Here is a 13,430-nt window from a genome sequence, read left to right on the forward strand (position 1 = left end):
CGTTTTTTGAGAATTAAAATTTCCCATAGAACAACAATCTGCAAAGAGTAGAGATAGTAGTTGTCACCACAGACGAGGTGTACGAGTAGACCTTACACCTTATGCACTTTTGTGACCCAATTCCACTACCATACTGACCAAAATTGAAAAATTTCAAATCGTTGCAAAAAAATTATTTTCGGTTGCAAGGGTCGATTACAATCATTGTTGCTCATTACATATACCCCCGAAATCCTACTCAGTTTCGAGAAAAAAATTCCTTACCGAAAATATAATTTCTGGCCAGAACTGTCTGCCCGAATTTTCATGCGAATCTTTAAAATGTCATAACTTCTGAACGGATTGGACGATTTTAATGTTTAAAAACGCAAACTACGCGTATTTTGGTGGAGAATATGTAGAAATACAAAAAATATTTGGAAAGTTGTTCCTTCACCCCGTAAAATGAGAGAAACCCAATAAAAATGGTCCAATTTTCAAAGAGCCATAACTCTTACAATAGTGAATATATTTCAATGAAACTTTTTTCTACAGTAGAGCTTATGGGTGCCTACAAAAAAGTATTAGACAACTTTTTTGTAGGGCGTCAAACAAAATTATTAAAAATCAAAAATGGATTTTTAAGAAAAATCGACAGGGGGTAGGTGCCTAAATTTTTCGGCGAAATTGAAATGTTTCAAATGGTTCTGAAAAAATTATTTTCGGTTGTGGGGGTCAATTACAATCATTTTTGGTCATTAGATATACCCCCGAAATCTTACGCACTTTCGAGAAAAAAATTCGAGAATGTAGTGAAATTTTGGCGTAAAAAAATTTTTTCAAATCGTTCTGGAAAAATTATTTTTAGTTGCGGGGGTCAATTTCAATCATTTTTGGTCAACAGATATATCCCCGAATTCCTACGCAGTTTCGAGAAAAAAATTCATTACCGAAAATATCATGTCTGACCATACGTTGATATGTTTCCCTGAAATTTCATGCGTATGTTTAAAACATCATAACTTCTGAACAGATTGGAGAATTTTAATGTTTCAAAATGAAAACAACGCGTATTTTGCTGAAGAATATGTAGCAATTCTAAAAATATTCGGAATGTTGTTGCTTAACTCCGTAAAGTGAAAAAAACCCTATAAAAATGGTCCAATTTTCAAACATCCATAACTCCTACAAATTAGTGTTCTTGATTTTCGTCTTATTTTGACCTCTAGAATCTCCCATTAAAATTTTTCTCAGGGGTGGCCTAACACCATTTACAGTGCAGGGAAAGCTTCGATCAATTTAACCTTGACATAATAACGCAATTTCAAATTCGATAATTTTGAGTTAATCATATTAGTAACCTCAGAAATACCTTTGTTTTAAAGAGGCAGTCACGTCTACGTTCGAAGACTAATCCGCAAAGTTTCATCATTCGAGTCTTTCACATTTTAACTTCACCGCTATTTAAATCCACCGGGTAATATTCTTTCAAGACCACTTTGTCGATACGTCCGGATCGAAAAATTGAAGCGAGCATAGATTAAAAAATGTTATTCGTTTTGCACAATGAATCCTCGGATTATCAATAGGGCAATCGTTCTCATATTTCGCTGTTTTCAACATTGAAATTAAAGAGCTCGTTTACTCGAACTTTTCATCAGGATCTATTCACCGTCGCCGGGAATGGAAACAGGCGCATTCGAGAGATCGATGCTACGCGCGGTTGTTCCCGGGGTCTTTGCAATTTGTTTTTCAAGATTCAATCGGCCCCGTTGGAATTGAACGGCGATTCTTTTTGAAGCTTCATACATCATTAATGATGGCCATTTAGTTTACGATGCCCGTTTCCCGCCGCGTCCCACGGTTATTCTGAAACTTAGGTCATTCCGCGAAGCTGGAATAAATGGTGCCTTCAACATTGATTTAATACGGCCCTGGCTATTATGTTCGCAGGCCGAGGAGGAAGCGAGGAGTAAATCTATCGGCGGGAATTATCCTCGGTCGAATCTGAATTCGCTGTTATTTTCACCGCGATGAAATATGGCGGTACGCGTGACGTTTTGCGTCATATTCGAAGGTGGTCTTTAATAATTGTGCGGTGAAAAAGCTCCGCGGGGCATTAAAATGTCAGAGATACGACTCCAGCGTAAATAGATTGCTTTCTGTTCCCGTTGCTAGTAAGATTAAACGAAATAACTGACTTTACGTTGGATTCGAAGGCACGAAGAAAGCTCAATTAGACGTTGGAACGTGAAAAACGATTTTTATAGAAGTACGTGGGCGTTGTAATCTGTTGTTTCGAGCGCAAGGTTAAACGAAATAGTAAATTCGATATTACGGAGGAACGATTGTGTACGAAAGAGTTGTTTGTCGTTCGTAGTTTAAATTGACGGTAATTACTTTCGCGAGTACGATAGTTGTGTCATCGAGTTTCGGAATTTAAACAGGAAAGGAGGAGTCGAGCGTTTCTTTGTAATTCCGTTTCGGAAAACTTGCCAACTTTGTGGCAGCACTTTCGTATCTCGTGAAACTTTTATGTACTGTGTTCCACATTGTACGATCGTAAAGTCAAAATCAAAGAAGGATAAACGTAAGTAAAATAGAATAAGTTATGTTTCGAAGAGAATTACGAAAGAACGAGGTGAAATGCTTAGCGAATGTATTATTTCCTTAAATCCAATACAGGGTGATCGGCCCCCGCTGGGAAAAATTGTAAATGAAGATTCTAGAGGCTAAAATAGGACAAAAGTCAAGAATACCAATTTGTTGATGGAGGCTTCGTTAAAAAGTTATTAACGTTTAAAGTTCCGCCTGTACTGAATTTTTTTCTCCAAAAATGCGCAGGATTTCGGGGGTATGTCTATTCACCAAAAATGATTGTAATTGACCCCTGCAACTGGAAATAATTTTTTTAGAACGATTTAGAATTTTTTTTTTTCGTCGAAAAATTTAGGCACCTACCCCCTGTCAATTTTTCTTAAAAATCCGTTTTTGATTTTTAGTAATTTTATTTGACGCCCTACAGAAAAGTTGTCTAATACTTTTTTGTAGGTACCCATGAGCTCTACTCCAGAAAAAAGTTTCATTGAAATATATTCACTATTGTAGGAGTTATGGCTGTTTAAAAATTGGACTATTTTTATTGGGTTTCTCTCATTTTACGGGGTGAAGGAACAACTTTCCGAATATTTTTTGTATTTCTACATATTCTCCACCAAAATACGCGTAGTTTGCATTTTTAAACATTAAAATCGTCCAATCCGTTCAGAAGTTATGACATTTTAAAGATTCGCATGAAAATTCGGGCAGACAGTTCTGGCCCGAAATTATATTTTCGGTAAGGAATTTTTTTCTCGAAACTGCGTAGGAATTCGGGGGTATGTGTAATGACCAAAAGCGATTGTAATCGACCCCTGCAACTGAAAATAATTTTTTCAGAATGATTTGAAATTTTTTAATTTAATTTTTTAATAACTTTTTAACGAAGTCAATAAATTGATAGTCTTGATTTTCGTTTTATTTTTGTCTCTAGAATCTCCCTTTGTGGTCGAACTCCTTGTATATTTTGGGTTTTAATAAAAAAAGAGACAAGTTGTGATTTTTAATAATCAACGGGAGATGAACAGTGCATGTGTTGATTCTACTTGGAGATCAAGTTAATGGCGACAGTCTCCACGAACTATACCCTGAAGACAGACACATTCTACGTTTTATAGAACCGTCTTTGGCACGCGCGTTCGTAATTGTAAACTTCAGAACGATTCGCGATTGCATACGCTCCAGCTGCTACGAAGTTTCTTCGTCCATGGAACTTCGGGTAACGCGATGATAACTTCGTCATCGCGGTTCGCCGATTTCGTTTCTGTGAAACAGAAAGACCAGGTCGATAGTCGTTGCGTAGACTTTGATAGTCGCAAGATTACACAACGGTTTCTACAAGAAACATTAACAAGTAACAAAAAGTATTAGTCCAAATTAAATTCTTCTCCGCGTGAAAATATAACATAGTCTCACTCTTCGCGTCAGATCACGCGATTTTATGCAAATTTCTAGGTTGCAGTTTTGTGACTCTGTGTAAGAGCTGACTTCATTAACTTTTTTGGCCATTTTAACCGTATTACTTGTTGCAATATTTGTTGTACGTGTCGCGTAGTCACCGGCAGTTTTAAAACTCCTTTTATAACACTTCATCAGCAGTTTTATTTATGATTGGTATCTCTACAAAAATTCAAATGCAAAGTTAACAATGCATTTTCCCTGTAACGTTCTGTTACAATATCAATTATATTAAAAATCTTAATATTGTATTACAGACTTCTACGTTTCAATTTAAATAATTTTTTGCAAACCGTAGCCATGTTCTTTTGCGCCAAGACCATGAGTTTTAGCACTAGAACTATCGACAATTATAATGCATTAATTTGTACCATAAAAATCAAAATGGCAGCTTCTCGACGAAACGTATAATGCAATGGAAATAAATATTTATTCATTCTCTTACAGAAAGCTACGGTAAATTTTCAAACATCCAATCGAGTATTAATTTTACAAAGATTAGAAATTACGATCAGTTGGTAACTCTTTTGGGTGGATATGTTAAAAGTTAAATAACCGAAATAAAACGTTAGCGAAGAGTTTCACAAAAAGTCGACGATAAAAGACGGTTCCCCGGTAAGTTCGAAACCGTAATAGTTTCAAACGAAGCAGATTCCGTCGAGAGGATTCGCTTTCATAGATATTGTGATTTCCGATCTCCGAGGTGCGGGTGATATAAGGTCAATCTCGTTTCCATTCGCGAGAAGTCAGGACGTAACCTCCGGTATCGCCGGGCGTACGTGCAATTTTACACCGACGGAGGATCAGGACAACTGATTTACACGGACGGGCACGAGGGTCAGGAAAAGCTCCGATCGAGCAGATTTTCTTCGCATCGCGGACGCTCGTCGCGACCACAGACCGTTGAAACGGCGGAACGATAAAACGGGAACGAGCTTTGTATTGGAAATTGCGTAAATTCCCTCGTAAAATTGCGGAAGAGCGGCCCCGCAACGAGGGCGGTGCCCAAGTAACGACGAATCCCGGGTACAGAAACGACAGGTAAAAGAGTGCGCGGACAGTTTTTACAAGAACAAATGTCAACACGCTATAAATTCTGGGGCGTATCTGCCGATCGAATATCCACGTGGTAACGTATCCATCGATCCGAACAATATTCTTTTTTATCGCCGTGCTCCCGTAAAGCCGAACATGAATTTCATATTCCGGTAGGCAGACGCACTCCGCGCCCGACGATTGGAAGCTTGATTTCAGTCCACTTTACGATTTATTCGAACCCGACTCTCCTGTTCAAACGTTTCAATACCTTTTTCTCGATCATACTGTCTGAAAACGTCTAGGAAACATGCTTTATTACTACTCGTGCGTCCACGTAGCTTCTGGTTCATGAAATGAAACGACCCTTTGATGTTTACTATCTTAAAAACTGTTGGAGGAGCAAGCTTTCTTAAATTATCATTGTTTTCGATGACATGGTATATGGTCGTTTGAATTATGTCAATTGTATTGTAATCGATATAAATAAGTAGAGTAAATATATAGGGTGTTCGGCCAGCCCTCCCAAACAATTTTAATGGGAGATTCTAGCGGCAAAAATAAGACGAAAATCAAGAATATCAATTTCTTGACTGAGGCTTCATTAAAAAGTTATTAAAAAAATAAATTAAAAAATTTCAAATCATTCACAGAAAAATTATTTTCGATTGCGGGGGTCAATTACAATCATTTTTGGTGAATAGACATACCCCCGAAATCCTACGCAATTTCAAGAAAAAAATTCCTTACCGAAAATATAATGCCTGACCATATATTGATATGTTTCCCTGAAATTTCATCCATATCTTTAAAATATCATAACTCCTGAACGGATTGAAGGATTTCAATGTTTAAAAAGGCATATAACGGGTATTTTAATGGAGAATATGTAGAAATTCTAAAAATATTGGAAAACTTGTTCTTTAACCCCATAAAGTGTGAAAACCCCCATAAAAATAGTCCAATTTTCAAACAGCCATAACTCCTACAATAGTGAATATATTTCAATGAAACTTTTTATTGAAACAGAGCCCATGAATACCTACAAAAAAGTATTAGACAACTTTTCTGTAGAGCGTCAAACAAATTTATTAAAAATGAAAAACTAGTTTTTAAGGAAAATCGACAGAGGGTAGGTGTCATAGCGGTGTGCAGCGATTGTAACCGAGTAATATTAGAAACCATCGTAATACACAAAACACTTTCAGTACTTTTGCACATAAATTAACATTCAACAAAACTACAGCCCAGCATAAATATTCAACATAAATCTCCTACATAATTCTAAACAATTTATTTTCTTCTTCTTTACCAGAGGATTCCTTCGCCCCTAGATAGTAATAAATAATAAATCAATGATAGGCGACCCATAAAGTAACTTACGCTTATCGGAATCGCCTGCGCGACTCGTGGAAATTTCGAAGCAAATCTGGGTGGGAATTTTCGTTGGATGAAATTCGCATGCACGCGGCCTGAGCGAGATTTTTCAATTCCAGGCTGCACGGAATGTCGATTCGAGACGACACTTGGTCGCAGAATAGACTTCCCCTCTATGAGAAGCTTTCAGCGTGCTTTCAATATACGCTGTTCGCAATACAAAGTTCATTCCCCTCGCTGGTATTGTTCGTATCGGCGTCGTTCCGTGGTCCCACGGGATCTGGCGCAGCGTCAAGGCCACGTCGAGAAAATCCGTTTGACGTGACTTTCCGGCAATAAATCCGCTGAACGAGTTTCCGATCGCGACGCGCGGAAACACTTCCTTCCCTAGATCGCTACGGCCTGGGAAACGATCCCCCATCGACGCTGAAAATTTGTCGTTTTATCCCCCGTTTCGACGCCGCTGCGTTTACGTTTGACGTGCCGCGGGAACCATCGATGACCCTCGAATCATTCACTTTACTTCCTTTTTCTCTCGACTGTGATCGATCGAATTGAAAAATTGATTAACATAGGAAGAACTAGCTTATTCAATGGAACTTCTTGTATCGATCCCAATGGATGTCTCGCGAATATTCAACTAGGGCTGTGTGCGACCTTCGTCGCGTCCAATTTTATTAAAACTTTTTGTGAATGTAAAATGGGTTTTCCCTTGCTTAATATATGTGTTGAATATTTATTTGCTAAATAAATAGGACAGAGTTTCTTAGCTTGACGGTTTTCTGCTAACTGAGCTTGAGGCTCGTAAAAAGAACAAGACGCTCAGGGGGTGCAATAAACGAGTGTCCTCCTCAGGTAGTACTTACTTTTGCAAGGGAGGGGACTGCATCAATGGATACAAATTTTCATTAAAAATACATGCATGCAATGCTTATTCTCAACAATATATTTAAATCTTGCGGTGGATTCAAAGTATATTATAAAAGTACTAAACATATCAACATTACTTTTTCTAAATTCATAAAAGAAATCGAAACGGTAGCGTATAATTATGTTAATAAAGACGATCGTAAAGCGTGAGCATATCGAAAGAACCCCGAGGCTCGTTTCGAATTTTATGACCTGAACCACTTTCTCCCGAGAGGACATATCCGCCAGAAAAAAGGACTCGGTCCTGTTCGAATGAAAATCCGAGCTTAAAGGAGCACAACGTACTCATCACACCCAAATGTACACGTCCCTCTTATCGCCATTTTCCCGTGGAAGACTGGTGGAATGCGGAAATGGCGGCTCTGGAATATAGGGCGAAGGGAAAAGATTTCCTCGGAGGTAAGAAGAAGGCAAACCTTAAAGACGAGATACAGGAAGGGGAGGCGATTGTCAAGAAATAGGGCCGTTTTAGCGTCGTCCACCGAGCGTCCTCGTTCCATGCATAACAAAGGAACGCTGTATGGCCCAAGGATAATCTTTCCAGAAGGATTACGAGGACACTTCAACTTTCTGCCGTTGCAAACCTACGGTAACCGGGAAATTCTCGTAAACTTCCACGAATGGAACAACGGCAGCTAACCGCCGCTCCAACGTAACACGATCCATCATCGTGTTTCGTGTTTTTAATTGAAAGCCTGAGAAAAACATTTGTGCCTACAAATTTTCAACGAGTTTTCGCGACGTGTTAGAGTCACTAAACCAGGCACAGAGATTTTGTTTCAATGGAATAGGCACGTTGAAAGTTACAGGCGAAAACTTGCATCGAGTTCCTTTCGAAAGATTTTCGTTTGATATTTGTGGTGCACTGCTACTACAGTATCAAACTCTTATAGTAGTTTGATGCTACTTAAAGCATTAAATGTTCTATAAAATACTCAATAGAATTGCTTAAATAATTCTTCTTATAATATTTTAATGAATAGTCTAGTAACGGTATTAAAAGTACACAAATTTTACACGCGTGTAGTTCCGAAGCTACTCATGTTTTTTGCATAACTGAACCATCGTTAGAAGCGGCAAAGCTTCCCCTTTAAAATGATTATTGATTTGTGTCGATTCGACTTTTCGTTTTGGACATATCGTAATTTAAATGAAATGGTAATTTACACGCGCGGTCATTGACCTCGCGCAAATGTCAACAATAGAAAGTAAACAAACTATTTGAACCCTTATATCTCCAGAAATAATTACGCTATTGACTTGTACGAACACTCGTTTTAAAGTGCATTTCATCCTCTATCCGACGAATATATTAACTATTATTATTTACGCTGTCTTCTATGTTTGTCTTGAAATTTAGTTATTAAATAATTTTCAGTTAGATTTCATTTAATTTCAAAAGTAATTATATTCAAATTCTAATTTTTATTTAACGTTTTAATCACGTTTCACATGCTTATAAATATTATCAACTAGACTGACCAACAAATCGTAATATAGAAAGTTCAATAAAACAATGTATGGCGGCTTGCTGTATGGAGGAATTGGGATCCCAAACTGAAACTTCGAAACAGATTTCAACAGAATATTAATATTAATCCTTCTATTGAATACAGGGAACAGAATCGAGGATCAAATTTTAGAACAAATTTAGAGTTACAAAAGGGCACGAAACTTGAATTTTATATTCTAAACATAATTTCTTATCGTATGAGAAATGACTTTAATTTTCTGGGTCTTGAAAAAATATAACTTTATTACGTTAATTTATTTCTTTCGATGAAAGAACTAAATACAGAAATAGAAAATGGTGGACTCAATGGACATGTTCAACGACGAAAGGCGCAATTTCTCGCGAGTACACACGCCGTGCATTAATAGGTTTTCACCAAGGGCTTTTAACGATCGAAGGATCTCATAAAATTGGGAATTAAAAGGTGCCAGAGGGCAAGAAGGCCAAGCATTTAAATGGATTCAATTTGGAATGATGCCAAGTCTGACTCTGTGCGTCAGTGCCAACCGACGAAGGATAGACGCTCGTAAAGGTTGCAACTCGGTTCGTTGAACAAATTAATAGCAATCCCGAGGAACCGGTCTGCTATTAGTATGTTCGAATACAATTTCCTTGAATGATCGCGAGTGCCTGATTTCTACGACGTTCCTTGAATTCTCGGCGATTCTCCTGCGCCTCGATTCCATTCGAAAGTTTCACTGAATGGGCATTTATAGACAGCCATTGCGAGAGCTTATTATCGTCACTATTACCATTATCAGCTTCTGTTGCACTGTATAACGCTGGGAAATCCTTGAAAATCTGGTTAATAGAAAACATTAGAACCCCGCTGAAGGTTACGATGCGTATTGGAACAAGATAGTTTCGAATTGCAAAGAGTTGTTCATGTTCAAAATGATTTTATTAATTGAGAAAATACGTATAATTTAATAGTTACCCTACCTATTACCGTAGATAGAATTTTTGTATTCAAAGTCCGCTTCCTGTGCTGTCAGTGGAAGTTTTAAATTTAATTAAATTTAAATTGCAGGATTATATGACTTTGAGCTCTCCCTGAAGATCACTTAAGATTAAAGTTAAAAATACCGTCTGCGTTAAAATATTCTGCTGACTATACTACAATGCTGCAACCTCAGGTAATTGCACGTCGCGTTTAAGACGTTACAGAAAATTGTTCTGTCTGCACCATGTCGTAGGTTACATATTATTATTCTCAATAAAGATAGGACAAAATTCTGATTTAATTCCAATTCAAATGAAAAGTACACTGTACAAAAATATAAATTTAATTTCGAATTCTTCTATGCATCGCTCTTATCGGTTATCTGTTATTCGAACACCGTTTCGCCCATCTTAGCACCATCACCAACACCATCGATTTTTCCAGCCGCCGGGGTTAATTCCCGCGAACCAACTCAAGTTACTTTTGCAGGGGGACTAATTTCAATCAGCAAAAATTAACCAACCGTTTGAAAACTAATTTCGTACGCAAACATTGCTCCCAAGTGCCTTGAACGCGGAGGATCAGGAGAAACGCCATTGTGCGGTATATGTGTACCGCGTCGGCCTATTCATCGCGTTTTACTACTTCAGTCCCCATTGAAACGTATCCAGCGCGGAGCAGCGCGAGAAAACACCGGTCCAATTTTCAGAAAACCTCTCGCCCGACAATGTGTCTGTAGCCATCGAGACGGTTAATGAGGCCGGAAATAAGAGACGGCAAATTACGAGAGGTTGTCGTCGTCGGGGCGGCTATTGGCACGTATCGATTGTGCGGCCGATACGTCCGAAGTCGCTTCCTTTTCACGGTTTTGTTGCAAGGTTCACGGGGTTCCCACACTGTGGGTAACGAGCTCGATGGGGAAATAAAAAGTAGACGTACCTTTACAGCCAAGGAACACAACTCCGCTGTAACGAGATTCGAATGTGTCGCGACGGCGCTTTTCGCAAGTGTCGACTTTTTACGAATTATCTGCTCAGAGGAAGTCATTGACGATGCTCGATCGGTTACAGTTTCTTCACAACGTTCGTGTATCAGTGTGTCACGTGACCTTAAATGTACGAGTTTAATTTTGTAAATTAATAGTTACAGAGAAGTATATTCTAACGAATTTGTGTCTTACATATTGGAATCTGTATGAATAAAATTGGAACTTTGCGTGTTGTTTAAAGAGATAATTTGATGGCACTTTTCGCAAGTGTCGACTTTTTACGAATTATCTACTACGAGGAAGCCATTGACGATGCTCGACCGGTTACAGTTTTTTCACAACATTTCTATATCCGTGTGTCACGTGAAACGAGTTGTTCTGTAACCTTGAATTTACAACAAAAGTACGTTTGGATTCTGTACGTATTTATTTGAAATAATTATGAGTTAAATTAATAGTTACAGAGAAGTTTATTCTAACGAATTTGTGCCTTACATATGGGAATCTGTATAAATAAAATTGGAACTTTGCATGTAGTTTATAGAGATAATTTGGTTCGAAATCTGTAGTGAAGTATACCGTTGTAATAAATTGCAGCAGTATTCTATCCTATTAAAAAGTATTCTCCCCACTGACATTAATTAGTGTTTCGCGACACCAATTGCAGATTGCGTGTCACGTCTCCATGAAAAACTGTAACAGTAATATATGAAATACACCGTACGCCGGGTGAAACGTATTACGTTTACGACTTAATTGCAGCCCAGGAAGATTTGAATTGCAAATTTGATTCTGATTTATTTGGACGGAAGGAACCCTTTAATGAAAACAGAATTTACAAGTGGATGGAAAAGTGATTAAAAGTCAAGCAGTAGAAAAACCGTGAAAAATATACAAAGAATAAAAAATTTTTGAAATAATTTAAAACGTATAAACAGTGATAAAAACGGAAACGTTCCCATGCGTTCACAGCGAACTTGACCGGTGTTTAACCTTTGGAACGAGATATCGTGTAAGAACGAAGGGCACGCATTGTTCCACAGTATGAGAAGTCAAACTTCGTACGTGGAACTTAGAAAGAACATATTCGACGATCTAATATTTATATTCGACAGTTCGATATACCGAGAATTCTCAATAACGTAACGTCAAAACTTCTCGGCATTTTCTTAATCCGGAAGTTATGGCGGGGAAGGTCGCCTCCGGTGTCTCCTCCATCTCGTTTTTCCCTATTTCAGTTCCCGTCCGTTGACGGCAGGAGCCATTTACTTTCGTCACGTCAACGAGTAGGATCTCCTTCGTTTCTGCGTGACGCAGGGAGCGATATGTTCCGAGTCTCGAGTTTGGTATTCCTGCCTCACGACGGAAACCCGAGAAAAAAGAAGGGTACTCGATTTTCTTTCACTTTTCTTATTCCTTCGAGGATCAAGGGTTTAGGGAATAGCTTGTTGTGTATTACTTCTCTCGTCCTGAACTTTGAAAGATTAAACTTTCGTGTTTGTCGAGCGTTGGATCGATGAAATACAGTTTTTATTGCGTTGGAGGATTTGTTCGTTTCAAAGAAATTATTTTGAAACTGCGGAAGATTTGTTGAGGAAAATGCACTGTGATTAATAATTACATTTACTGAATAACCAATAATTATGACTAACGAACACCAGAAATAATCAACGGAAACGTAATTACCGGGTATGATTGATAATTTATTCATAATTAATTATAAACTTGTGAATAAGGTAATGAAACGTTAACAAAAACATAAAATACTTATTCGGAAAATGTATATCACGAATTAATTTAGCGAATAGATGGACTGTTCTATTATTATTCTGCTTTCAGTAAAGACCTTTATAGTATTTCATTACTATTAATTACAAGTTGCAGATATAATATGTGGATAAAATTCGTACTTCAAACCGGCATTGAAGCTTTATTTTTAATTTTTGATACACGTAGGAATATTTGATTTGCGAAAATTATTTTACAATCGATTCGAGTTCCGCCGTGACGCCATTTAAACGAACCAGGATCAATGTAAGCCGCCTGCCATTCTAAATTCACAAATCGTAGGTGTAATACCGGACGATTACGACTGTTTTTTCTAGCGCGAAGGATTTGCCACGTAATGCCATTAAACGCTTAAACGACGGTCGAAGGATAGCGCGGAAATTCGTGTTCGATTGTTCCAGTGGCAATTCACGAGAGATTTGCCGGGACACGTTTTATGGGTAACATCAGCTTCCGTTATTGGATAATACTTGAGTTACACGTGTTTTGATGCATTTCGCGTCTGTTTTACGCGCGCGGGTTAATTAATTCGCAATCGAGCGTGAGTGCATCGAAACGATCGTTTCGCCGAGCACTGCAAGATAAGTGAACGGGGGACTGTCGATTACTGTCATTAGAACTCGTGCACGATTTCAACGTTGCTGAAGTTGCAGCTATCGGAAGATTGCATTTTCTTGCTTCGGCGAGCCTTCAATTTTCAATTTTAGTAATTCTCTACCACTCGTTTTCGCGATAAAAAGGAAGATTTGATACTTTGATCTTTAAAAAATAGAATTATTATTATCGTAATTGAAATATAATATTAAATATAAAATTGAAAT

General features: G+C 37.9%; 1 protein-coding gene across 4 annotated transcripts in view; it reads left to right on the top strand.

Annotated features, from left to right (window-relative positions):
- Rho-5 (rhomboid-5) overlaps positions 1-13,430 on the top strand; it is a 300,427-nt gene that overhangs the window by 112,188 nt on the left and 174,809 nt on the right. The window contains exon 1 of one of the 4 annotated variants that reach the window (XM_076765408.1): positions 12,152-12,207. The exons of the other annotated variants lie outside the window; for them this stretch is intronic. The gene's annotated coding sequence lies outside the window, so the exon portion shown is untranslated. Of the gene's footprint in view, positions 1-12,151; positions 12,208-13,430 lie in introns of those variants that run through there. 4 annotated transcript variants of the gene reach the window in all.

Source organism: Colletes latitarsis, chromosome 5 (assembly GCF_051014445.1).
Source record: "Colletes latitarsis isolate SP2378_abdomen chromosome 5, iyColLati1, whole genome shotgun sequence".
In the NCBI taxonomy this organism is placed as follows: Eukaryota; Metazoa; Arthropoda; class Insecta; order Hymenoptera; family Colletidae; genus Colletes; species Colletes latitarsis.